The following is a 26,760-nucleotide window of genomic DNA, read 5'->3' as shown; positions in this document are numbered from 1 at the left end:
CGGGGCCGGACGCAGGAGAGGAGGATCGTCTTTAAGAATGGAGAGGACATGAGACAAAATGTTCTTGCTCAATGTTGTAAACAGCCCTAAAGTGTTTTGAAAGACTCTGTCAATATAAATTACCGAGAAACAAGACGCTGGAATTGCAAAAGAGGAACCCAGCTGGAGAAAGGCTGCTCGCAGAGAGCCTCGCTGCCGTCCACCTCCGACACTCAGCGGGCTCCGCGCCGCGCTCCTCTGCCCTCATGCATTCCTCTCTATTCTTCCCCCTCTCGCATGGAGGAGATGCTTCAAGTGCTCTGTGCAAGATAAGTGCATTAAAACCTCCTTCAGCCCCAGCCTCTGCAGCCGTGCGAGCAGAGGGAATTTACCAGCAGAGCTCTCGGCATGGCATTTTTCAGCTGGAAAGATTTCGGGGTAATTCCTTGTGCAAGCCCCCCGCATGTGCACACCGCCAGGGCGCGGGTCTGCAGCGCATCCTGGAGCTCTGCGTTCACCACAGGGCGAATGTGCAATTAATTGCCGAGGAGCAGTTTCACACCCTGTTTTACCTCGTGTTAACTTCCTCGTGTGGCCGTACCTTCTGCCAGGACCATGGCCAGACTCCTCTGAGAAACCTCCCCGACAGCCAAGGCAGAGCCGGCCGGCTCAGCTCAGGTAGCCGAAAGCCCAGGCGTTAATGCTGAAGAAAAATGAAAATAAAAGTCAGAGCAACACCGTGCTTTTAATTGCAGCCTGGAGGCATTGCCTGCATTGATCTGAGCTTGCAGAAAGGTTGCTGTGCCCTCCCCAAGAGCTTCGGATTGCAGCAATGGGAGAAGGGCCTGTGCCAGGGTATTCTCACCCACACAGGCCGTGCTTTGGTGAGGGCTGGGGCCAAAAGTCCCCTTTTTTGGAGTGTGTTAACCCCCTCGCAAAGAGATCAGGTGAAAAACCCCCTGCAGGGGCTGTCAGGGTGGTGGGCGCCCAGCCCAGCCCCAGCACCAACCCTCTTCCCATGGGGCTCTGGTGGTAAATCTCGGGAGGATTTCCACAATACTGGTGGGAGTTACAGACTTCAAAACCTTCCTCCTCGCAGATTAAAGTGCCATCACCGCCACCGCCTGCGCGTGGCGATGCTTCAAAGCCCTGGGATTTCCCCCAGCCCTGAGTTTTGCCAGCTACACGAAGGAACCGGAACATTTCCATCCCCCACTGAAACACCAACACGGCCAGGATGGCAGGGAGCCAAAGCAGAGAGATAATATTTTCCTTAGATATTAGCCCGGTACGAAATCAGAGCAGAAGTATACTCAAAGAAAGTCTTGACGGGTACTAATGAGGGTTTCAGGTGGGCTTTTAAAATTTAACTAGAAAGCTGAGAAAATGATGAATTCTCCCGATGATTAAAGGGCCCCAGCACCAGTAGGCTGCGCATTTCAGGAGGGTTTTGCTGTGATCTCTGCTGCTGCTGACACTGCGGGAGGCTCCAGGAGAGCAAGCCGTGGTGCCCTGAGCTCTCAGCTCCTCCAGCAGCATCCGAGGCCACGAGCGGGGTCTCCGCGGGGCACAGCGGGCAGGATTACCCCGGCAGAGCCGCTGGTACCAATGTTTCTGCAGCTCAAAGCTGGCTGAAGCTGCGGGGTTTTGGGACACAGCCGGAGCCTCTCCATGGAGAAGACTCAAACCCAGCCCAGGGCGCGCACAAGGACTGCAGGGGTCCTCTCCACGTGCGTACTGCTGCCACCATCATCTCCCCCTGCGTTGGTGCTAAAAACACCTCGCCAGGCATCCCGGAGCAGGGCAGGGCATACAGCCTGACCTAAGAATGTGGGGCTAGGGGTGGAAAAGGGGGAAAAGAGGGAAATTGCTCAGCTTTGCCTCCACCCAGCACCGCTCCCGGCAGCGGCATGAAGGAGGCATCGCTTCGCCGTGAGCCCGCGAGGAGCGTTTTGGCTGACGTCTCTGCCTGTCAGCATTCAGAAATATGAGACGATGGACGGCTCGCAGGAGCAGAACTAACAAGCCAACAAATCAGGCCGCTGCCATCTCCTCCGCCCCTCTCTGTCTGGTTCAATAACAGCCGATGGGGGAGGCTCCGCGAGCCGCTGAATGGCTCGATAACCAGGAGCCAAAAACATTCAAAACCACACGTCTAAATTAATTCATCCCAAAGCATCCGCAGACAGCAAAGGCGGGGGGGGTGGGGAGGGAGGAGGTGGAGGAAAAGAAATAGAAGAGGGAGAAACGACTTGGCCTCCTTTCAAGCCCTTTCTAAAAATGCTGAAAGAGTTTGGCAATACTAATAAAAACCCGGTACAGCAGTTGCCCTAATTTCTCCAAGTACCATCACTGAGACACAGGATGGCTGTGGCATGTAAAATAAGGGCAAAAAAAGGATGAGGAAAGGGTTCGGATGTCAAAATGACAGTGGCAGGATGGCGGGACAGAGCCGAGGCCACCGAGCTCCATTTCTGGTCCCCCAGCGCTCACCCCAAGCCCCCTCCTGGGGCTTCTGCATTTGTGCTGCAGGCTCCCAGAGCTGGTCCCTGGCCACCTGCACGTTCCATCCGGGCACCTGAAGAACAGAAGAGATGGATTTTAGTGTAGTTTAAAGGAAGCGGACGAGGTAATGCTGTCTGCTGGAATGAAATTCAACAGAGCCTCGGAGAGAGGCATGTGAGCACAAAAGCAAGGCGTTAGTATGCAGAGCGAGGGAGCCCAGCAGCCAGGCAGGCTGCTTGCCTGTAATGCAGCTCGGGGAGCGCTTTTTCTTTGAACAGCGTGAAATCCAGGCAGGAGAGAAGTTGGAGAGCTCGCCAGCTCAGCCTTCGAGAGCTCTCCCAAGGAGGTGAGGGCTGAGGAGGCATGGTGGGCAGGGCTTTCAGGAGTGCCACTGTCTGGGGCTCAGTATCTTTGATAAAATACCAAAATATCGTCACTCCAGAGCAGTGCTGGAGGCATACTGCATGGTCACACCCCATCGTGGCCAAGGTGGGATGTGTTGGGGTATCCTGGAAGTTGGCTTCATCAGTTGGAAACTCTGGGTATCCGGTCCCTTGTGAATTTCAAGCTTAGTACCTTGTATTTTACGTTTCCAAAATTAAACATGAGTTTAATTTAAACACGAATTTTGATGACTCCATTCCTACAGCTGTAGGATCAGGCTGCTGGCTCTCCTGGCTGCTGAGCGATGGCGCTTGTAGGGCAGCGCTGGACCCAGGTCCGTGCCCGGGGTGGCTCATTTGTAAGGCTAGCACTGCTGCGAGCAGCCCAACGTTTCAGGGCTGCAGCCCATCAAACCACCAGAACAACCAAGGTCAAAAGCATTTTTGAGTCATCCCGCCGAGCCTTACAGTGATATATATAAATAATTGTACAGGCTAAAGCTAACGACCGAATGCAAACACTCCCACTGCTGCAGAACTTGGTGACATTCAGCCAAAAGGTCAGTTTTCTCACGTTGGTATTTGCATTCTCCATCTACATACATTAAAAGGAAAGCAAAGGAACTGAAAGAGGCAGATGAATGGCCTGGAAATGCTGGCGGGTCTCTGGTTTCAATAGCCCCTTGCATTTATTTTCCTCCCTTTAACTATTAAGGCTGAGCAACAAAACACCTCCCGGGGTGCTGGGGGCTTTTTCCCTCTGACCAAGCGCCCCGTGGGCGAGGACAGCACAACCCCGTGGGGCCTCGAGCCCCCAGCAGAGCAGCTGGGAGGTGGAGGATGCTGTGGAAGACCTTGCCCTGCTCCAGCTGGGGCTCGCTCTCCAGGGAGATGCTGGGGGGTCTCGTAGGGGCCAAGAACAAACAGTAGGATTGCTCTGGTGGAGCTACTATAACCCTAGGAAGAGGGTTTGGGAAGAATGAAACAGCAAAACTGGGCTTTGTTAAGTTATGTAGTATTTTTAGGGAGCCCTAATCTCAGTAGTAATGGAGAGCAATTGAAGTTTGCAGAGGGAAACTCACAGCTTTCGGGCAGGGGGCACCGAATCCCCATCGACTCCAGACAGGCTCCGATGGGGTGGAGGAGGAACGGGGCTTTTCTGTCCTTCGGAGCTGATGTTTGTTATCTGGGGAGCCTGGGGACAAAGAGGTGTTAGGAAATCTCTCTGACTCATTCTTAAAACTTGCTCAATCCAAATCTCTGCGGCGTGTAACATGCTACATCTGAGGGGTTTCTTCCTCAGAGCCCCATCCCAAGGGGAAATGGCTCCAGAAGTTTAAACCTCCAGCTAATTATAGATGCACTGCCCTATTAGTCTCCAAGCGTGCATCAGCCGAACCTCGTTCCTCTGTGATGCAGGGCATGGGAGACATCTGTACCGCTGCAAATTGCCTTAGTCAGAGCATTTCTGCAGCCCGAGGCGTGCTGGGCTGAATGGCTGTTCCTAGCACAGTTTCTGCTGATGTCTGAGGCACCTCAGAGTGCAGAATGCATCTTTTTGATCAGAAAGAAAAAGGCTGCAGTGTACACAAGCCTTGGGAACCATGTCCTCGAGGTCTGATGAAGGGATCGAAGTCAGAATACCCTCCTCCTTGCTCCCCAGATCAGGCAGCCACGCTGGCTTGTTGCACTGACTGTACATAATTTGAAGTCCTGGACAGGATTTTAACCACTTCAGATGGTTTAAAAGGCAGCAAAGAGCCTCCAGAGCCAAACCTGGGATGCAGACCGTGCTGTAACAGAGCTCCCGGGTCCCACCTCTCCTGCTGAAGGTCCCCACGTGGCCCCAGAAATTCAGGGTGACACGAGAGGGAAAGATCTCACACGGGAGATGGTAAAGAGCTCAAGGTGGGAGAGGGGCTAGAGTGGAAATTTTAGGAAAAACACTTGGTCCATGCAAGTTGTCAGCACGAGGCAACCCCATGCTGCTCAGATTTCTCCGTACTGACGTCTCCAGGTGGGGCCAGTCCCGACTTCCAGGCAATGGGGCTACGTTGGAGTCCAAATGCTGATGCTTTCAGGGTTTTGGTGCCTGCAGGGTTACGTGCCATTTTAGCAGGGAGCTGAAGGGTGGCGATTTGGCAGATTACGAGTGGCAAAGTCCCACGAGTCCCCTTTAACACACTGAAGATCTTTTTGCGGATCCAGGCCTGTGTTTGTGTCTGTTTAAAAATCAATAAAATAATACTGGGCTTATGGAGGGTGTTGTGACACTCCGAGGATGTGTCTGGAGTGTTTTTGAGTTCCTCCTCTGGAAAGAACTCTGCAAGTGCAAATTGAAATTGCTTTTAACCTTTTCCTGGGTCATGCAAAGACCAGCTTCGCTTCAGCATCCAGCAGATTCAAGCTGAGATCAAGGGTTCTTTCTGCAAGGTAATAAAATATAGGCAAAGGCCATGCTCAGATAGATTTGTCACCCCAAAAAAAAACACAAAACAAACAAAAAAAACCACAGTAAAAGCAGAAATCGTGAGCATCCTTACAGAATGGGTGGGAGGACAGGGAAAGGGGACAAGATAAAGGCCAGACAAGAGACTGGGATTTTACCTCCCCAGAGCATCCATCCTGCAGCTGCTGATGCTCCTCGCGCTGTGGGAGACTGCATCAGCGCTGCGGCTGCATTACCTGCAGGGCATGCAGGCTAATTACCAGCCCCACACTCAGCAAATGGCTCTGCCTTGGAAAAGTGTTATCGACTGCATAAGAGTGCAGGAAAATGGCCCGATCTCTGCTAAGGTAACCTCCTTTTTCTAAATGGTTAATCTCCAACATTAAAGCTAGTGTGTTAAAAGAGGTTTAGGACAATTTAATAGCTCATAAAACTTTATGGTCCCAGTTGAAATTGGAGTGATAACTCTGGAGTGTAAAGCTATACTTTGCTAAATGTCTCCCTTAGATTTTTTATTTTATTTTATTATTGGAAACTTAACATCTGCTACAGCAAAATAAAACGGAACAATTTTCGCTGTTGAGAGACATGAGCATTCTGCTTCTCTTCATTCTGTTTATATGTTTATTGCTTAAAACTTTGGCGTCGGTATTATCCTTGATTATTAAGACTTCAATCACTTAAAGGAAGCGAGAGATAAAATAATCCAAAACAGACCCATGTTCAATTTAACCTGTGAGCAGAATAGAAACCAAGAGGATACTAAATTGTAGACATCAATATTGTCTGGAGCCCTTTCAAATTTCAATTACTGATATGGTTCCTTGGCCAAATTTTGTTTGCAACCGTGCTGCATAAAGCAACATGCAAATCATCACGGAAAACGCAATGGAGAGGCTCTGGAAGGTGTCCGGCTGCCAGCAGTCTCTGCCTTGGTACCAGGTGCAGCAGTGTCTCCATTTCCCCAGGTGTCCAACGCTGATGAAGTTACCTGAGCCTCCTCTTGCCGAGCAGAGACCTGCAGCCGAAGGGCTCATCCTGGAGGTCAAGCATCATTATAGCACTGGGCAGTAATGCCAGGCTTCGTCAGTGCCTAGCTCTTCAGCAGAACTTCTTCCTCCTGAGTCCCGGTGTCGTGGGGCTCTCTGATGCCCAGAGTAACGTCTTGTTTTCCTCCAGCAAGCACCTATTTGCTATTCCTTCCAAATTCTTCCCAGCATAAATCTCAGCTCGTGTTTTCTGGCCACATATTTAAGGGGAAAAATATGTCTCTAAAAGAGCCGCAGGAGAACTGAAGCAGCGACTTATGACACCGGATCAGGCAGAGCGTGAGCGGCGATGCGCGCGGACACGAAATGCCCACGTCAGCAAGCGTGGTGCAGGGGCTCCTGCCAGCCCTCGTGGGCAGCCTGGCAGAGGCTGCCTCTGGTCCCCTGGGCACAAGGAAGAACCCTGGGGTTGTTCAGGAGAGGAGGAGCTGGTTTAGTTTGGTTCGAGTCCCTAACATGGCAGCCGAGAGCCCAGAGGTCTGCTTCAAGCCTGGCTCTAATTCGGTGCCCTCCCCTCAGCATCACCCCGTGCTTTATTACCGGGGGTCCTGCTCGTTACAACTCTTCGCTGCAATTTTGTGCGTTTAATTGCCGCTTGGAACATAATGAAACAGTTCTGACAGGAGCAGAGCGGCGTGTAGAGGCTTGAGAGGGCTCATCCCTCCCTGGCGAGCCCCAGCTGCGGCACGTCGCACTGCGGGCCGGACGCTGCGCTCCGTGGCGTGGGAGGAGAGGGCTGGGCGAGCCACTCGTCCTGAGGAGTCGGTTCCTCTGCTTCCCCCCGCGTGGTTTCCCAGGCAGATGGTGGCACGCACAGCTGTCCCCATTACTTTTAATGCCTCCCTGCATTTCTCCTCGCACACAGAAGCGCGCCTTCGGTGCCTTCCAGCTGCTCCGTGTGCGCAGGGCAGCTCCGTGCCGGTGCTGGTCCGTGGTGATCCAGCAAACAGCAGGGCAGCACCCGAGGAGTTAAAGCACCTCTGGTTAAGTTGCCCCCAGGGATCCTTTCCCAAGCTTCGGTCTTGGCCTTTAGCTGAAAGCCTTCCTCCTTCCACGAGATGTCATTTAGGCCGTTAGGGGATCTTCTGCGGGGAAGAATGCCTCTCCCTTACACGTGGTCCCCTTAATTAGTAATTAGGGTAATGCGATATTGAAAAAAAAAAAAAGCAAGGCACAAATTTAATTAGTTGTGTTTTATCGGAGTAACTGAGGAGAAGCCCCCCGGACTCCGCTGGAGGAAAGAGATCGATACGGAACATCTATTTTCACAGGAAAACAATTGCAGCTGACGGCTGTCCGCGGGGCGCGGGTGCCGTGATGGAGCTGCCGCCCGCCGCAGCCACCGCCGCCCACCGAAGGGGAAGGAGGAGAGCAGGGCCTGCTAAATAAATGATCGATATCTCCGGAGAGTATCTGTGTATTCTCAGATAGCGCTACGGAGCGGCTAATAGGAGCTGACACATAGCTATAGGGAGATGGCTTCCATTGCTCAATTAACTAATTATCTTTTAAGCTGTTCTGACTCAAATGGGAAATGATGGCGGAGGAGCGTGGCTTTTTGCATCTCTGTCCTTTTTGGCAAGTTGCTCGGTCTGTTGGCCAAGCAAACCCCCTCCCACGGCCGCTGACTCGCCTGGTGTGCAAGAGCATGTGGGGGTGCAGGATAGCATGGCTGCACCACGGCACAGCTACACCGCGGCACAGCTACACCACAGCACAGCTATACCACGGCACAGCTATACCATGGCACAGCTACACCACAGCACACCTACACCATGGAACAACTACACCACAGCACAGCTACACCACGGCACAGCTACACCATGGAACAACTACACCACGGAACAGCTACACCACGGCACACCTACACCACGGCACACCTACACCACAGCACAGCTACACCACGGCACACCTACACCACGGCACACCTACACCACAGAACAGCTACACCACGGCACAGCTACACCACGGCACACCTACACCACGGCACACCTACACCACGGCACAGCTACACCACGGAACAGCTACACCACGGAACAGCTACACCACGGCACACCTACACCACGGCACACCTACACCACGGCACACCTACACCACGGCACACCTACACCACAGCACACCTACACCACGGAACAGCTACACCACGGAACAGCTACACCACGGCACACCTACACCACGGAACAGCTACACCACGGAACAGCTACACCACGGCACACCTACACCACGGCACACCTACACCACGGCACACCTACACCACGGAACAGCTACACCACGGAACAGCTACACCACGGCACAGCTACACCACGGCACAGCTACACCACGGAACAACTACACCACGGAACAACTACACCACGGAACAGCTACACCACGGCACACCTACACCACGGCACACCTACACCACGGCACAGCTACACCACGGAACAGCTACACCACGGAACAGCTACACCACAGCACAGCTACACCACGGCACACCTACAGCACGGCACACCTACACCATGGCACAGCTACACCACGGCACACCTACACCACGGCACACCTACACCACGGCACAGCTGCACTGCAGCACACTGTGCACACACCGCAGGAGCAGCCGCTTGCTTCTCCCGTGCCGTTCCCCCCCCCTCTCCCCGCCGCTGGGATGGAGTAACACATTTGTTGGCTCTTCCAGGCATCCTCATGGAGATATCGCAGGAAAGGCTTCCTTCTTGGCAGGGCTGCTGTGTGCACAAACTTGCCGTTATTTACGTGCTTGCTTCTTCCTATGAAAATGTCCCATCTGGGCACACTTAAAGAACTTTATCTCAGCGCCAGTGAGTCAGTAACAGGCATATCTTTGCCTGGCTTATTAAAGCCACCAGCCAGTTCCCAGTCCACCTTCTCCTCCCTCTACCTCTGTTCTGTAATTGTTAGCCTTTCCATATTTCATCAAGCACTGAGAGCGGGGCCCTGCTGTGATAGGAACTGTACAAATACGTGCTGAGATAAAGGGCCCGCATGTGGGCACTTGTACCTCAGAAAGGAAGATAACGGCTGGGAGAAAAGAACGATTGTCCTGGTTTACAAGAGGTTGCCAGTGGCTAGCTGAAGGTTGCACAAAGTGGCCACCGCTCCGAGTGTCCCGTGCCAGCGCATCAGCCACGGGGCAGCCAGGAGCCGAAATGGGCGAAAAATCCAAAATTCAGCAACGCTCTCTCAGAGTTGAGGACCTGACTCAAGCACAGGCTGGCTTGAACGGAGGCCAGGCTTCAGGAAAAGCAGCTCAGCCCATCCTGGAAACCCCAGGCAATGCCACCTAGAGCACGAGGAGGAGGAGGGAGAGGTGGAGGAGGCAGCCCCGAGCCGTGCACGGCACAAAGGGAACCGCGCTGTGAGCCCGGCCTCGCTGCGGCCCCGTGGAAGCGGAGCTGCTCCCGGTGTTTAATGCTCTCCAGTGCGATTTCGTCTATAGAGATCAGTCAGGCTTTGATAAGATCATAGCAGGAGGACAGGAGGAAATTGCAGTCTTGCCCAATGCTTGATCTTACGCTGCTGAACTTGCTGTATCTGGGATATTATAGCCCAGCCTTAATAGCATCATATTAAGCTGAGACAATGCAGCCCTGTGACCTTGCAATGCTTGATAGCCATATGTGCTATTTTAATGAAAAATTGGGACTTAAGTAAATGGCCGCCTATCGGCAGAGGGCCGCTAACAGGATCTCGCTCCCCAGCCCGGGCTGGGGGGGAGGGCAGGGGAAGGGAATTGGGATGTAATGGCCATAATCAGCCCCCGGCCAGTGACCTTCCGCCTCCTCCTGGTGCTCGCGGGGAGCCAGCCCCGGGGGACTGGAGCCAGGATGGGCATCTCCAGTCAGTGACAGACCCCGGAGGTGGCCCAGTGGCTGCTTCCACAGCACTCAGGTGTTTTAAGGCCACCAAAATCCCTTGCCCGTGCCAGCAGCCGCTGGCGAGCAAGGAGGTGGTGCTGCCTCACCGGCGGACACCCACCCCTGCAGCCGCGCACAGGGGTTTCCTACCCCAGCAAATTGAAACTGTAAATATTGATAGCCTTTTCTTCCAGGGCTTTTTAATGCCCTCTGATACTTAGAAACTATTAAGTGCACCCATCATTACTAACCTGCGAAGTAAATGCGTCCTAATGGGCAGGCGAGCTGCGCTCGCCCCAACAAATCATTTCTAATGAATAGCACCTGGCACATTCATCACCGTTAAATGCCAAAGCAAATCCATCTGCGTTAGCCGCTGAAAAGAGCCAGGCAGAGCTCGCACTCCTCTCCTCTCCAAGGTAGGGGAGGGCTTGGCTTGCAGCGTGTACGTGTGGCTGTTTCTAATCTCTCCCCGTTCCTGCAGCCAGGATCCTCGAGGCACGCCGCTCAATAGCCGGGCTGCTCCCGCACACAATGGCCAGAGGTCTCTCCGAGCGCCGTGGAAGGTTTTAAATAGAAACCAGCGCCTCTCCCTCACACGCACACAATGCTTTCCTGACCCTCTCCTGACCTCACCCTCAAATCTGGGGTTCACAGCCCCAGCCTTGAACCCGGCTCTGTTTTTTCATGTTTGGCCTCTCTATTTCCTGAGGTCAGGCAGCCCACCGCTCCATTAGCATGAAGCAACTCAGGGCTCATTTGCCAAAACTGACATCCTGGGAAAGTCCTGATGAATTTATGAATTAGAGGCTACAGATGCCAGTAAAAGAATTAAGGACTTATTTATTTATTTTTTTATTATTTGCAGGAAATCAGCTGGGATGCTGCTGTTTTCTTTTTTTTTCTGAAAAGCGCCATCAGCCTTGAAGCTGCAAAGGCTGCGTCAGCAGCAGTTTGCTTTCAGGGAGGAAAAAACACATTTTTAAGGGTTTGTTGTTTTGTTTTTGAAAGGAAGGGCCGGGGGAAGAAAGTTGAGCGAGCGGACGAGCGCGGGAGCCGGCGCGGCACAGCGGCCCGGCGGGGCGAGGTGCTCTCACCTTTCAGCACGTAGCGCTTGCAACGCTGCAGAGAGAAGAGGTAAAATTTATATCCCATAAATCACATGTCAAGTGCCTGCAAGGAGAGGTCATTAAACAGATGTATGAGGCAAGAGACAAAGTCCATCCATTTTGGGAGACGCTCCCGGTGTCAGCAGCACTCCAGGAGCCTCCAGAGGCAGGTACCCGACCGGCACAGTAGAAGCTCCCCAGATAGTTTTATTTATTTCCTCCCCGATTTATTTGATTGCGTTTTCTTTATTTAAATATCTTGCTGGGCTTTCCCCTGCCAGAGCAGCCCAACAGAGGTGAGAGCGGAGGGTAGCAGCACATCAAACAGCTCGGGAGCACGGGCGGATGGAGTGATGGATGGAGGCCGGCCCACGATTAATAATCAAACCAGGAGCTTTTGCTGGGAGTCATGTGGAAAATGTGGCTTTGGAAACATTTGTCTTGGTCCCACAAACAACAAGTGGTGTTTCGCTCCCTTCCTTTGTTCCTCGCCCCCCTTTCCTCCCTCCCTCTCTCCCTCTTTTGGCTTTTCATGCCCAGATCCGCTGATTAAAATCTTCTCCATCCTTTACCTGCTCCAAGTGGCTTCTGCGCTGCTTTGATTTATGCTTTGCTTATCTCAGGCTTCAGTGCAAAAATAATGACCAGATAATAAAGAGCACCGAGGAGCTTTTCAAATGACGTGGCACCCGCTGCTCGGGCCGGGGCTTTGCAGAATCCTTGGCGAGGAACGTGGCGCTGGCCCTGGGCCCGAGCAGAGGGGGATGAAGCACAGCAGCTCCGCTCGCCCAGCGCCCGCGCTCCAGCGTCACCTCTCTGGGCAAAGCCGGGCACCTCAAAGAGCTCCTCCATGGGTTGAGTCAGCGCTTGGCTTGGCAAATCCATGGAGAGGTCTGCTGGGGGCTTTCTGCAGCGTTGCAGTGGCTGCCGATCCTCCCAGGGAGATGCTCAAGCAGCATCTCCACGATGCTCTGCCCTCCTTGAGCCCTGCTCCATCCTTCGCTGACCTGGGGTGCCCGAGCCCTGCAGCATCCCAATCCCAATGCTCGCATGGACCTACAAGGGCTCCACACCTGTGGGGGTTCAGATTTTACTGTAGGGGTCAGATTTTACTGTAGGGTTGGGGACCTATAAGTTTCCCTGCATTCTTCGTTACGGCCTGCACAGGGACAGCACTATTTCGCTCTTCCAGATTTCCCCAGCCCCTGCGCCGCTGTCATCTGGTTAAAGAATTGCCATTAATTTTAGGGTAGGAAGGACCCATTGTTTACTACGCGATCGGGGAAAAGGGAAGGTTTCTGCTGCCAATAAACTATTTTTACTTGTAATGCAGATCCAGTATGGCCAGCGAGGTGGCCGCAGTGTGGGAACAGCAGGCTGTTTGCAGCCCAGGCTGCAGCACGGGGACATCAGCCCCCAGCGACACCGCGGCCAGGACAGCAGCCAGTGCCAAGCCAGGCAGGATTTTGGCGCTGGCACAGCCTGGAAGTGCTGCTCAGAGGTGGCAGCAGGGCTGGGCACAGTCCTGGAGTGCAGGGGCAGAGCTGGGCAGGCACCGGGAAGCAGGGGGACAGCAGCAAAGACCCCGATGTGCTGCGTGCTGCTTTCTGCACCCCAGCGCTCGCTCAGTCCCGGAGGCAGTGGTAGCCAGCAGCCCCGTCCCTTCCAGGATGCATTTCCAACAAATCATCCCCCCAAACACGCTGCTCAGTTCAATTTAACAGGGAGAAGAGACGCAGCCCAGCGCAGGACCTGCAGCGTGAAATTATTGCAGGGGAGGGATAGCAGAGGTCCCTCCTGGCTTTAAATAATCCTCAAAAATAGACATCTCCGGATTGCCTCCTGGCTCCTTCCGACGACTGCGAGTTTGTCAGCAGGGGGAGGGATGGATGCCTGCTCATTTACCCCCATCCTCCGGCGGCGAGCCAGCAGTTTACACCTACGGCAGCAGCGGAGACCTCTCCGCCGAGCGTGCGCTCCCCTCGCCGCGTGCTCTATAAATACGTGTGCATGACAGATTTGGCACCGCGTATTCCTGTAAGTGATGTAATCCTCGGGAAGTTACTTAGCAACCACGGAAAATGTTTTGGAGGCTCTAATTTTTCAGTATGGTAAAATCGTATATTTATGCAGTGCGGCTAATCAGCTTGCTGGCAAGTCAGCGACGATGATCTCATTTTCTTCATCATTATTTTATGTGAATTGGGCTTTTAGCACTAAAGAGACCACAAAGATTTAATTCAAAAATGTGATTGCTTTATGTTTCCAGGGTATCATTAACATGGCATCTACGCAAATAACCATGGTAACAAACTGGTAATTAGTACATATATGGCACTTATTATTAATACAGAAACAGGACAAGCTCCAAATCAGCGCAGATTACAGTACATTATTACCATAGTAATTACCTGCAGTAACACACACAAATTGAACTAAATGGCCAATTGAACTAGAGTGAATGGCTTTTTATTCCAGTCCCTAAATAATGTGCATTCTTGGCTGAGTAGTTCAAGGTAAATAAAACTGTTTTAAATTTATTGCCAACTTTTTTTTTTTTCTTTGGTGGGGAAGGACTGCAGATGGCAGGAGTCAAGAACTTTTTTTGCTGTGCATACAGTGTAATTATTGTACAGACTAAGCCGTTCCTGACTTCCATAGAAAGACAAAGAGGGCAAAAGTTATTAGTTTCTATTTTACTAGCAGCTTTATTTCTGTAATTTCAGCCATGAAGTAATGTTCAATGTATCTAAAAGAGTCAATGCCAAATAACGTAGGGCCCAAATTCAGTCTTTTGTTTTCTGGGCTTTTTTCTGAGGCAGGGAAAAAGTACCTCTGTTGGGAGGAGGCTTGAAAAGTAAACTTTTTAAAAATGGACGTATTTATTAAAATAATGGAAAAAGGGGTTTTGACCTAACCCTTTCCCACAGTCTGAGGATTGACTGGAAAAGCACTGAACACGTGCCCAGGGCCAGAAGTCAAGCGCCCCGGCTGGCGCTGGCAGTGCCAGGACGAAGCCAACTGCTGAAAAAGGAGCAAAGCCCCTGCTGAAAAAGGAGCAAAGCCCCTGGTCGTTTCTCAATCCCCCCATTTCACAACATGGCACCGGGGCTCTGCTGCCTGCACGAGCCCAGGGAGAGCAGGAGCAGGAGCACCCAGCCCGGACAGGAGCAGAGCATCCCGAGAGCTCTCTGCCGGTGGCACGGCCGCGATGCCGGCCTGGCAAAACCGGCACTGCGCTTGCTTGTTGGGCCCTGGTGGGTCTCATCCCCCTTGCTCAGCTGCAAGGCGTGCTGCTGCCGGAGACGCGGGGTAGCCCCAGCTCCTGCTCCCCCTGCACGAAGCAGAAACCGCCCTGCCATCGGGGCGCAGCCGGAGAGGAGCCCTCTCTGCTCCCCACCCGTGCCCTTTAAAGGTGAAAGCCATCTATCCAGCCTCATCCTTACTTTCTAAATGAATATAACATTTATAGAGAGGCTTTCAAAGGCGATGTCTGCCTGACCTCTAGGGCTGCGCTTTCGGCAGGGCGGGCGCGAGCGCTCGGCTGTGCCGCAGGAGCGCGGGGCTGCGCGCGCTCCCCAGCAGCAGCTCCTGCAGGTGCACAGCCCGGGACCTCTCTTCTTTATTTTTTTCCAACTCTGCCTCCTAAAACGACTCTCCGGGGTTCTTAGTATGATGATGATCTTACCATTCACTTCTTATTTGGAAGGGCTTCCTTACCTCTGCAGTGTTTTTTCTGCCCAGAGGCCCATTGAAGAAGTTCTTGGAGCAGAGGAAGCGGCCCCAGCCCCACCAGACGAGGTGCCTCCCGTCCCCACAAGTGAGAGCAGAATTAAAACTGCAGTCTTTCACAGATCTCTCCTCTTCCTTCTCTTTCCTCCAGACAAGCATTAATATTTCCACGTGCTGCTGGGGACTCAGCGCTGCCTGGACTGTGCGTTCAAGGTTTGTATGGCAACGAGCAGCACGTGAGGGCTTCATCTGCCTTATTAACACCTCTGTGATTAGCAGACATGGGGGCCTGTACAACAGGAGTGGAAATCCTTCCCCACCAAAGCCCTGCTTTACCCGCCCACCAGCCTTTATTTGTGCTCTTTATCTGTGCACTTCCAGCAGGCATAATGGAGAATCATTGTTCCTTTATCGGGTCCATCTTTCATTGTACTTTACCTTTCTCAATTCGTAAGAAAATTATTATTTTAGCAGGCGAGCATTTAATTATGTCTCACTGTATTTGCTTTGGCTCTCGCAGCACGGAAAATCTACTCCTTTTAACAGCTATCCATTTAGTGTGGGTTCCGATAAAGCCAAATTGCCTGCAACTCAGTTTTATGCAACCCCATCTGTGTTCTCCATACAGCTCCCTCTCTCCGTCCAAATCCCAAACCCACCTAACATTGTTCCAGCGCCTGCCCGGCCGTGCCAAAGCCTACGTAACCCCCCCAGGCATGCAGCAGCAGCAGCAGCAGCAGCAGCGCTTATCGGTGCTGCACCGAGAGCCGCAGCACCCGCCTGACTCACCGCTCCGAATTAACGCCCATCAGGGCTTATTTCCATAACGCTCCTCCTACGCACCCGCAGCAGAGCAGCACCTGAGTTCAAAACAGGGTTTGGGCCTTGTTTTCATGCCGACTTTCTCCCGGTTTTGGCTCTCGGGGTGTTTTGGCACGGGGGAGCCAAAAGCGTCGTGCGCCCCACGCGTGCCCCATGCGCGGGAGCAGGCGGCCAGCCGCTCGCACCAGCACCAAGGAGGTGCTTCAATGCCCAGCGACGTGGCACAAAACATCCCACTTTACCTTAAAAAAACCCTGAAGGCCAGAGCAGGGCTTTATTTTCTCTTTCCCTCTCTCTCCTTGTTACCGTTTTGTTTTGCAGCCGTTGCTGCTGTTGCCATGCTATCGCCTTTTGTTGCTATGGATTAATATTGTTTTTTTACTTATTTTTATGTATGTCCTGGGAACATGATTGCTTAATTTGCCCTGCAGCTTTGTAGGCCTGACAGGCATTTCCACATCGTCCCAGCGCTCACCTTATCTTAATCCAGTTCTGGGCTGCTTGCAGGGTAAATACCTGCATAAATGTTCACTGCAGGCCGGGGACCGGTATTTGCCCCAGCGAGGCAGGGGACAGGACAGACTGTTCCTGCTGTCTGTGCCGTGCCCACCCTGCTATAACAGGGCTGGCTCCCACCTAACCCAGAATCACAGCTCAGAAGCTGCGCAGGCAATGGGCTACCAGGTCTGGGCAGAGGGGTGGGCTCCGGCTGTCTTGCACAGACCCCAGAGCCCAGAGGGGACACATCCAAGGGCTTAATAAAACGCATTCCTTTACGGGATTGTAATGGGCAGCTGAATTTTGGTCCCAATTTATTGTCTCTGGAAAATCTTTGTCACTAGAGAGGAGCCGGGGGGGTCCCAGGGGAGCGTCTGAGCTGTGCCATGGAGAGGCTTTTGTCCTCAGCGTGCTGGAGCAAGGGTGTCAGGAAGAGGAAGGGATCATTTTTCAGGAGGTTTCAGGAGGTTTGCCTGCAAGCTGTGCAGCCTGAAGGCCTCCCCACCCCGCCGCACTGATAGGGCTGAAGTCCTGAGGCCGCCGGCTCAGCCCCCGTTCGGTTCGTGCCCCACCAGCCCCAAGGGGCAGGGCATTGCTGCTGGCAGCACTCCGACTGCTGCTCTAAGCTCCCGAGCATCCCCGTGGTGCTGCTTGCCACCAGCCCGTCCAAGAGGGGGACTTGCAAAAGAAAACCACCATAAACTTTGCGGTTTCACCGTGTTGTACAAACGTGAGGCCACCAAGGGGGCACAGGAGGGATCTGCTCCAAGTCTGGCTCCATTGCATGCCCTTTGTGGGACAGCCTGCTTTATTATTTTAAGGCAGGCCTTTATTGCCCTGTGTCTCCATCCTCCCCACAAAAAAATGGGGAAAACAGTCCATCCTTTTGTCCCACTCCTGAAATCTTCGGGGAAGTGACTTTGTCCTACCATTATTTTTGCATTGGGCTCGCCACAGCGGCCACTACACCCTAATGCACTAATAAATATGGATGGCGGGGATTGGTCTCTCCCTTTCTGTAATTAATCTTGTCTCCATCCTTCTGGGTCATCTCGTGAGCAATGCACAGACAAATATCCCCCTGGAGTCGTGAGCCGGCGGTTCCTCGGCTGCACACATCAAAGGGGAGCTGGTGACATCACGGAGATCACAGAAAACATCAAGTCTGGCTGTCTGGGGGAGAAAAAAATAGCTCCTTGCAGATCCACAGCTGGTGGGTTTTTTTTTAATTACACCAGGGCCAAGGAACATTCCAACCATAACATCCTGCAGCCTGCCCGCCACCAGACAACACGTCTTTTATTAGCGTAGGAATGTATCTTTAATAAACTGGAGGTCTTCAGCTCGTCGGAGGGGCTGGGGGTCCCGTTTGGCCCGGCTATAGGGCCTGCAGCAGGGCAGCGGCTGCAAGGTATGAGAAGACTTTGTGCTGCCCGTGCTGCTACAGGCAGGGCTCACCCTCTGCAGAGCTGAGTTCTGGGGACACGGCAGCAGCCTCACAGCAGCAAGAGAAGCACAGCACGTGGCTGGCTGCTGGCAGGGTTTGCGGAGGGCTCGTGGTGAGCACGGAGCTCGTGGTGCCGGCGGCCTCGTGGTCCTCGATGTGGCTGGAAGCATCTGCAGGGAGCAGCAGCCCAGCAGCACGGGTGTGCGTCACTGCCTGGAGAAATCCCTCGCTGGAGAGTTTGGGGAAAGAAATGGAAAGAACGGGTCAGGAAGTGCTGCCACGATGCCGTGGCCGTGCTGCTTCCAGGTCAAGCTTGCTTGTGGGACTCGAGCTCTCTCCAAACCCTACAAGGGCTTTTCCTTTGAGCCCCGAGCCCGGGCTGAGTGGCACAGTGGGACCCCCACCCTGCAGGCAACCTCAGTCGGCCTCAGGGGACAGCAATGGGGGCACCTGTGTGAGAGGTTTGCCGCTGGCCAGCCCGGGAATTCAGCACCTCCTTGGGCATCTCACAGCATCTCTTCCCTCCAGTCCTGCCCAAACCCACCCGTGTCCCTGCAAGCCGAGGGGCTGGCAGCACACCACCCTCTCTGCTGCTTTTGTAAGAGCTTGAAGTGCGGTTAAGGTCAGCATGACAAATGAGGGAGTCCATTTTGCAGCCTTAATTATCTCTCCCGTCATTAGTGTATGCCTCTGTGTTTGCGCAAACTGGGTTTTGGGGTGTTTTCCATGAAAATAAATTTATCTCCAGTTCTAAATCCATTTTTGTCATCCTCCTCACCAGAGTGTGTGGATATATCCATGCAGGAAAGCACGATCCCACGTAATTCAGCAGGTTTGGGGGGGGTTTATTCATGTTTTTTTTTTCTTCTCCCCACTTAAAGCAGCACCAGAGGAAATGTGATGCTGAGCAGTTGCTCCACCAAGTAACAAATCTCCCGTATTGTTCCCTCTCCTTTATTTATCCTGAGCGCACGGTAGCAAGGCAGCCTGAAAAAGTGCGTTGTTTTCAGAGGCATGCAGCCCTGAAAATGGATGTTTGCTTTAATCAATCTCGGAGGAGCCCGTGGGGGCCGGGAGAGGTGCGGCGCTGGAGATTTGTTCTATTGATTAACCGAGCGCCGAGATGGGAGGCATCAAACACTCTGAGCGGATAAAAGCCTGCTAGGTGAATAGGGCTATTGTCGGGTTTGGTTTGCAGGTTATTGGGTTTGGGGGATTTTATTTTTCTTTTCCTACCTGCGGGGCCGAGAGCAAGCCGAATAACTTTTCTAATATTCCTCCCCGCTTCCCCTTTTAAACTTCCCCGGGAAAGGCATCGCGCCGCAGAGACCCCCCCCCACCTCTGCGTGCCAGCCCGAAGTGAGATTTCACATTATTGCATCTGACAGCCCTCATTCCTCAGGCGCTTTCTCTTCCCTTCCTCAGAGGAGGAGGGAAAAAAAATAAAAAAAAAAAAATCAAAGGTTTCAAAATGTGAGCACCTTCTGAGGCTGCAAAGCGCAGCGCCTCCTCGGGGGGGCTGCTCGGAACAGGGAGCGAGAGGAGGGGCGAGGGGGAGCCAGAACCACTTGGGAAGAGGTACAGGGATTTGACATTGCGTTTGCCTTGGGCCCTCGGAAAATGTTTGCAGTTTTCAATTAATCTCATTAGTCCGGAAGGAGGTGGAGGGGCGGAGAGGCAGGGAGGAGAGGCGGGAAATAAAAATAATTTCACGGGGAATTCTCTTTAATGACTTTTTAAAAACACGTAATTGAAATTGGTGCTTGTGGGGAATGCTTCAGGAGCGCCGAGGCTGGCGGCGGGGGAGCAGCGAGGGATGGGGGGCTCTGCTGGGACGCGGCGGAGCTGGGGCACGGGGGGCTGCCCAGGCTGGAGGGCAGGGGGACAGCACCAGAGAGGGTCCAGGTCTCGGGGAAAGCTCAGCTTGCTGTCGTGGAGAACTCAATTTCCTTTTGCTGCTCTCCCGAGGCTGAATTTGCAAGCCTGGAAATTGGCAGCTCTTCCTGCCGCTCACCATTTGCTCGCTCCCCAAGAAGCAAAGGGGAGCTCTCGGTGCCAGACCCCCTCGGCGCCAGCCTCCCCACCGCGGTGACACTGGATGGGCTACGGGGTGGCCTGGGTGAGGACAGGGCATGGTCTGGACAGGCTCCAGCCCCCACATCCCCAGAGGGACAGACAGAGGAGGGACAGAGCCTGCCCCTGCACTCAGGGCATCCAAACCTCGCTGGCTCACATGAACGAGCCCAGCATCACTCCTGCCTGATGGGGAGGAGAGCCTAGAGCATCTCCGGGGCATGGGACACAGTGAGGAGCCACCAAATTATCTGCATCCTAATGAACTGCATGTTCACCAGACAGGAAAACTGCTCAGCCAGGGGCGGCGCTTGCTTGGTTTTGAGGCTCCATTAGCACAGCGTGCAGGTGCTTGCCAAGCATCCCTCTGCACCCACGTGCTTTGCTTTCTGCTGCTCCTTGCCCTGTCGCTCGGTCAGTACGTCCGCACCAGCACTTCTCCTTTCCGCAGGGCATTCCCTCGCGCCCTGGTACCAAAACACTCCCAGCTCCCAGGGCTTTCCCTGACCACTGCCTGCCTGCCGAGTGTCACCAGACTTCCTGCATTTTGTCCCGTGCTGTGCCAGACGCTAAAAGCTGCCAAAACCGCATGGGTTTCTGCAGCACGCTCCCAGCCGTGCCGGGCATTCGTGCAAGCCTGCACCAGCTGCACCTCCACGGAAGAGCCCGTTGCAGAGACCCACAGCAGCCTCCACCAGCCCTTGTACACCCCAACCTGCCCCGTGCACCCCAACCTGCCTCGTGCACCCCAACCTGCCCCATGCTCCAAATCTGCCCCATGCACCCCCATCTGCTCTGTGCACCCCAGCACTGCACGGCCGCCCCTTCCCCTCCGCCTCACCAGCAGGGCTGTGCCCTCCGCTCCAGCCCCCAGGCTGAGCACTTAATTGATCGGATTATCCCTTATTTACTAATTAGCAGCCTTGCACTCAGACGGCCGGAGCGGGGGCCAGCAGCGCTTTCCCTTTATACCTCAGCAGTTGGTGTTTGCCGGCTGCGGAGGCTCGGTGAGCAATTTGCCGTGATTCATTTCTGCCGTGGAAAGCTGATACTTGGCACGGCGCTCGCCTGGGAACAAAGCAACGCAGATGCATTGCCCGTGGCCACCGGGAAGAGGCAACGGCAGACTCTGCCCACCTTTTAACTTGCCTTATTTTTTCCTTCTTCAGCGCCGTGGTTTGGTTTGCTGCGTTTAACGAGTTCGGTAATTGCTGGCGGAGGTAAGGTCTGCTGCTCCGTGTAGGTCGCACTGATATGGGTCTAATAGAGAAGATATTACCTAAGAGGAGGGACATGACTCCGGCACCCTGAAGACCAGGCTTTTGTCCCAATGGCTTCTTCACTGAGGGGCAGAAAAGAGCAGATAACAAAAAAAAATCTCCGTCCTCTGCAGCAGAACCCGTGAGGTCAGCAGGACTGGCCCGAGGGTGTAAGATGCTAAAACAACAGAGTCAAAGGAAAAGTTTTGAGGATGTGTTGGCAGGCTGGACAAATTAGATAACTGGGCAGGAAGGACACTTGAATCCACTGGTGATCCATTAGCAGGCTCTGCAAGGAAATGGGAATCTAGCTTCTGAGCCAAAGAGCACACCTTGCGACTTATTAGCAGCCAAAAAGCTTGTGCGCATTATTTTGAGGCGTCCCGGGGGCATGTACAAATGCTACCAGAAGCCAGCTACAAAGAAACCAAAGCCTGCCATAGGAGGACACCCCAAAACACGCGGCCGTGGGTGCTGTGTGCTGCTGGTTACAGAGGGCAGGGGCAGGGTGCCCGGCTGCCGGCGCTTGCTCCGTCTTTGTCTGCTGCCAATGGATCGATTGTGTCCAGGGAGCTCTGGTTCGCCTATGTAGGTCAGGCAGACAGAGCTGGCCCCAGGGCTGCCACGAGGTTGTTAAAATGAACAAGGGTCCCCCTTCTCCCCTCGTCCAACCCCCCTGATGCCCAGCCCTTGGCAGAGGGCAGCCTTGGCTCTCTTCCTAGAGGAGCCGAGCGCTTCTTTGAGGCTTTGGGCTCATTCGAGCCCAGCCAGCACGTTTGCAGCTCCCGGGCCAGCGCAGACATTTTGCCCTGCGCATCGCCCTGAGCAATGCTCTCCCTGTTTGTCTTTGCACGAGGAGAGCTCCGTGCTGGGAGGGGAATGGGCAGCGTGACCCAATTCGCGGCTTTCCGTCGCTACGACTGGCATCGCTGCCTCTCGGCTTCGTGATCTGGAAAGGGCTGAACCAGCTCCCGGAGAAGGGGGATTTCTCAGCACGGCAGCATCCCCCCAGCAGCCCCGGGGAGGGGGAGATTTCCCACACTGGGCTGTTCCCCTGCTCGTCTCTGCATGGGAGGAGAGCAGATAAGAGAGCGACTTCCTAACCCTCAACCTCGGGAGCCTCTGGTTTTGGCCACGCATCTTTGCTTCCCTCCAGAAGCTTTCATGACTCGAGGAAACCCAGATCCTCGGGAAACTTGGACTCCCCCAGGGCTTGCAGGCATGGCAAAAGGGGGAGAGCGAGAAAGCAGAGAAGAAACTTTCTCAAATAAACGAGACTCGGTAGTTTAGAGCAAACTTTGCACTAGCCAAAGACTTGACCTTGTGTTCTCTCCTAGGAACAAACAAGAGAAGAGTGAGGATCGCATTATTTTGCCTGAAATTCGGAGTGGATCAACCCCCTGCTGTTCCTAGCTCCTGAAATGAGTGGCTATAAACAACACGCATTTCCAGAGGATGAATTAAACAGCGAGCCTGAGTACTGACTGTATTTTAAGAGATGTTTATTTGTCCTCGCTGCTGCTCTACAAAGAGTTGCACAAGGGCTTATTAAATTTTAACCCCGCATTGTTCCTGGGTAAACACTGCCCTTCACCCAGCGTGCTGAGTGCTCGCAGCCCCGACAAGCAGCCACACACCGGAGCCCCCAGCGTGCAGGATCCCAGCACCACGGTCCTGAGCCACCAGCACCACGCATGGCCCTGTGCTGCCCCTGCTGGGGCTCGGAGGGCTGCTGGAGGCTTTCCTTTAGGTGCTGGGGAAGGCTGCTGCCCAGCTGCGGTTTCTGTCACTGGGGCAGCCAGCTCGTTTCGTCTTTCCTACAGACATCCAGAGCTTTTCTGCACCTTTCTGCCAAAAAAAAATCGCTTTGTGAGAAGGTGGGGAAGACCTTGGTTTGCGGAAGGGTAGCCAAGCCAGCAATGTACATCTGGGCTCCTCTCCTCCTTTTTTCAGAGCATGGAAAGGGAAAGGGTGAGAAACTGGGACTGCTGGCCAAGGAGCTTGCTGCAGCTCCCCGGCGTGCCAAGCCCCGGGGGCAGCCTTGTCCCGAGGTCCTCCTGCCCCAGCTCCCACCCCCAGCACCCCGAGGAGCAGGCACGCTGGACACGTGTGCCGTGGTCCGTCCCTCGCGTCCCCTTCCTGCAGGCAGCACGGAGAGCTTCCAGCCCCCAAATTGGCTCTGCGGCACGCCCGGGATCGTTGGCGAACACAGAAAAAGGTTGAGGGGATTTTTGCTGAACGCTCGGGCTGCCTCCCCTCCGCAGCAGCTCTCGCCTGCCTGTCCCGGTGCCGTGCAGCTGGGCAAGCACCACGGAGCTGCCCGGTGCACCACTGGTGAAACCCATCAGCGACAGAGCAAGAGGCACAGCCCGGAGCTCTGCATTGCTGGGGAAAAATAGGGTTTTGCTGTTTGCAAGGGCAAAGCTGAGCAATGAGCATGAAAACAAACCCCAGCACGAAATCCAGGCCAGCTCTTCCTGCACTGCTGAGGGCCCCAAGAAGTCATCGCCTCCCCATTTTCGGGGTGCTTTTGGGGCGTCTCCCCTGCTGGGGGTTGTGGGAGGGGGACACGCAGCCAGAAGAAGCGAGATGCTGAGCAGGGTTCTCCAAAAAGAAGGATCCGTGCCTTGCAGAAACATTTTTGAACTCATGTTTGTTCCCTCTCCTGGGTCTGGGCAGAATGTCAAAGCCTGCTCTGAGCTGGAAATATTTTAAGACTAGCACTCACTGGAGACTGAAACAATGGCAATTCTTTAGCTACTGAGGCTTTTATAAAAGGGCTTTTGACACAGAGGCTGCTTAGGGGTTTTTTCGTTGTTGGTTTTTCTCCCGGAAAGCACTGTGCTAGTGTCCGTGCGTCTGTTTGTGCGCACACTTCTGCGTGTGCAAAGCCCCCTCTTGGCTCCCAGCTGCGCCTTTCGTGCGCGAGCCCTCGAGGATGCCCGCGGCGCTGCTCGGGCGCAGCCAGCTCCGGCGAGGAGGGAGGAGACGCCGATCGCACGGGATGCCATGCAGCGATGCAGGAAGAAGACATTTTAGAGTAAATGTCAGCTTTTGCGTTTCTGGGTTTGGGGCTTTTTTTAAACACGTGGGTGGGACTTTTAATGCCCGCATGAAGCCGAGATGGTTTCAGTCTCCAGGGCTTATCCAGAAGATTCACACAAACACGATGGAAAGTGTCTCTTTGCTTAGGAGGATGAAATTTGACACTGCGGAGATTTTAACCCGGTATTCCAGCCAGGAGCCTCGGTGGTTAGTGTGTCATATCTGATAAAGGCTAATCAGCCCTCCTTCAGGCACCATTCAATTCTTATTTTCATCTGCCTCCTGTGCGCGTTGCGTTCTCTGTGATACGTACTCGCACGCAGGCAAACCAGCGCAAATTCTGCTCAACTCTGGTCTTCCCTGGACACGAGGCCAACGGGCAGGGCTCAGGGTAGAGAAGTGCATGGCAGGACCCCCCGCCCTAGCCCACAGCCCCGCTCCTGGCCCTGCCTGCAGCACTTTTGGGGCCAGCTTTTTGCACGGGTATGGGGACAGGACCCCATGAGAGGCATTTTTCTGGCCAGCCCCGCTGTCGGCTGCCTGTCCCGAGCCCGGCTCCGTGCCTGCCCCTCCTGCGAGGTGTCCAAAGCCTCCTCAACAATTACCCGAGTTGCTGTTTGTTCAGGCGATGTGGATTTAGCTCTCCAGCCTCACGTGTAGTGTGTGTATAGGGAAAGATAGATTGCCGCTACTTTCCAGTATAAATCACATTCCTTACAACACTCCAAAGTAGCATTTTCAACCTCAGGGTGCTAATAGGATCCAGCAGGAGAAAGAAATGTCAGCTAAGTAGCAGGCGCTGTTTGGAGAGTGCAATGGAGCTGATCCACAGCCCTGGGGCAAAAGGAGCAATCCCAGGGCAAAGGTTAAAGAGTTCAGGAGCACTTCAGCCTACTTAATTGCAACAGGCCTCTTACACAGTGCAAGATGGATGACTCAAGCCGGGCAAGGGGGGCAGAGCGGGGCCAGCAGCATCACCATCTGGAGGCGGGCGGGCGGCAGGGGACCGCGGCGGAGGGGACAGAGGTGGCTCCTCGCCCCAAGCCACTGCTAGCCAGAAAGGTGGCCTGTGCCGTACCGGGACCCCCCAGCCACCAGCTCTGTCCCCTCCGCCAGGAGCTCAAGAAATGGGAATTTCTATCGGAGCTGGCTGAAGCCACCGCGCTTTCGTTGCAGGAGCTCAGCACTGATCCGGGCTGATATCTCCAGCTGCCAAGGAAAGGTCCCTTGCTCCCCCCAAATCCATAAGGAATATTTTAAGGGGAAAGGAGAGGAGCTCGTTATTGCTGCCGTTCTTGTCATTGTGGCAGGATTTGTTTTCCAGTTCCCTCTTTTTTTGTTAATCTTCAGAATCTGAAAATGTCTTGTACCAGCCCCAAGGTGATTCTGCTGGGAAGATGCCTCAGATAATATTTTTAGTAGAGTTTAGACTTGTTTTCTGACACGCATCTGAAAAAAAATGTCATCAAAAGCTGATGTTCTGCATGGAAAATGTCTTTTGAAATATTTTTTTTCTATCTGAAGGAAAAAAAAAAAGTTTAGAATAAAAACATTTCTTTCAGGCCTCACGGGCGAGCTTTATGCCGTTTCCCTGGTGATAAAAGCACGAGGCCGGATCCTGAGGCACCAGCGCTTAATTCCCAGCGCCGCCACAACCCCCGCCATGACCTTGAAGGAGCCCCTTCGGCCCAGCTCCACGAGGGGCGAGATTTTTGTCCCAGCTTTTGGGGCTTTTCGGTCAATACAACGTCCGAAGGGCCTGTGTCTCCTCGGGACACCCCGCTCCCCCCACCGCCACCCCCGTGTCCCCCCCGAGAGGGGCTACCCCAGGGCTCCGTCCCCGCCTCCCCCCGTGCTTTCGGGCTGCTTTAGCTCCCTGCAGCCTTCCCCAGGGGTCGAGGGGGGATGAGCCCTGCCGGGCAGCCCCGGGGGCAGCCTGGTTTTATGGGGGGGTTGCCCCAGCTCCTCGAACCCCCCCATCCCCGGCTGGCGGCCCCCGGGTGCCCCCTGGTGGGGTGCGATGGAGCCGCAGAGCCGAGGCCTGCTTCGGCCTGGGGGGGCCCTCAGAGCCCCCCCTGCCGTGGGCACGACCCCTGTCCCCAGCCCAGGCTGCCCAAAGCCCCCCCAGCCCGGCCCTGGGCACTGCCAGGGATGGGGCACCAGGGATGGAGCCATGATGGCTCCTCGGGGCAGCCTGGGCCTCACCTCCCTCGTAGCGAAGAATTTCTTCCTCGTATCTGACCTAAAGCTCCCCTCTTTTAGCTTAAAGCCGTTCCCCCTTGTCCTATCACTGACACAGAGACCCTCCCCAGCTGTCCTGCAGCCCCCCTTTAGGGACTGGCAGGCCGCTATAAGCCCCCCCGGAGCCTCCTCAACACCCCCAGCCTCCCTCCACGGCAGAGGGCCTCCAGCCCCTGAGCATCCTCCCGGCCTCCTCGGGACCCCCTGCAACAGCTCCGTGTCCTCTGGTGCTGGGGCTGCAGGGTGGGGGGGGTCCCAGCCCACCTCCTCCCAGGAAGCAGCCCCATCTCCGGGGACATCACC

General features: G+C 54.3%; 2 long non-coding RNA genes across 3 annotated transcripts; one reads left to right on the top strand and one right to left on the bottom strand.

The window, feature by feature from the left end:
• Nucleotides 1-540: 540 nt before the first annotated feature.
• LOC310885113 lies at nucleotides 541-8,071 on the bottom strand. The gene is made up of 3 exons (XR_014574559.1): nucleotides 3,950-8,071; nucleotides 2,473-2,557; nucleotides 541-682 (listed from the first exon to the last, which is right to left on the bottom strand). It is a non-coding gene; the product is annotated as an uncharacterized lncRNA (long non-coding RNA).
• Nucleotides 8,072-8,849: 778 nt separating this feature from the next.
• On the top strand, nucleotides 8,850-26,627 carry LOC310885111. 2 transcript variants are annotated; one of them, XR_014574556.1, is made up of 4 exons: nucleotides 8,850-10,650; nucleotides 11,243-11,368; nucleotides 12,674-19,417; nucleotides 22,509-26,627. It is a non-coding gene; the product is annotated as an uncharacterized lncRNA (long non-coding RNA). The 2 variants fall into 2 exon arrangements; XR_014574557.1 differs by lacking the exons at nucleotides 8,850-10,650; nucleotides 22,509-26,627 and adding an exon at nucleotides 10,657-10,797 and having other exon boundaries at nucleotides 12,674-14,356.
• The last annotated feature ends 133 nt before the right edge of the window (nucleotides 26,628-26,760 follow it).

Source organism: Anser anser (genome assembly GCF_964211835.1).
Source record: "Anser anser genome assembly, chromosome: 21".
Lineage (NCBI taxonomy): Eukaryota > Metazoa > Chordata > Aves > Anseriformes > Anatidae > Anser > Anser anser.
This window is presented reverse-complemented; position numbering and strand designations above follow the sequence as displayed.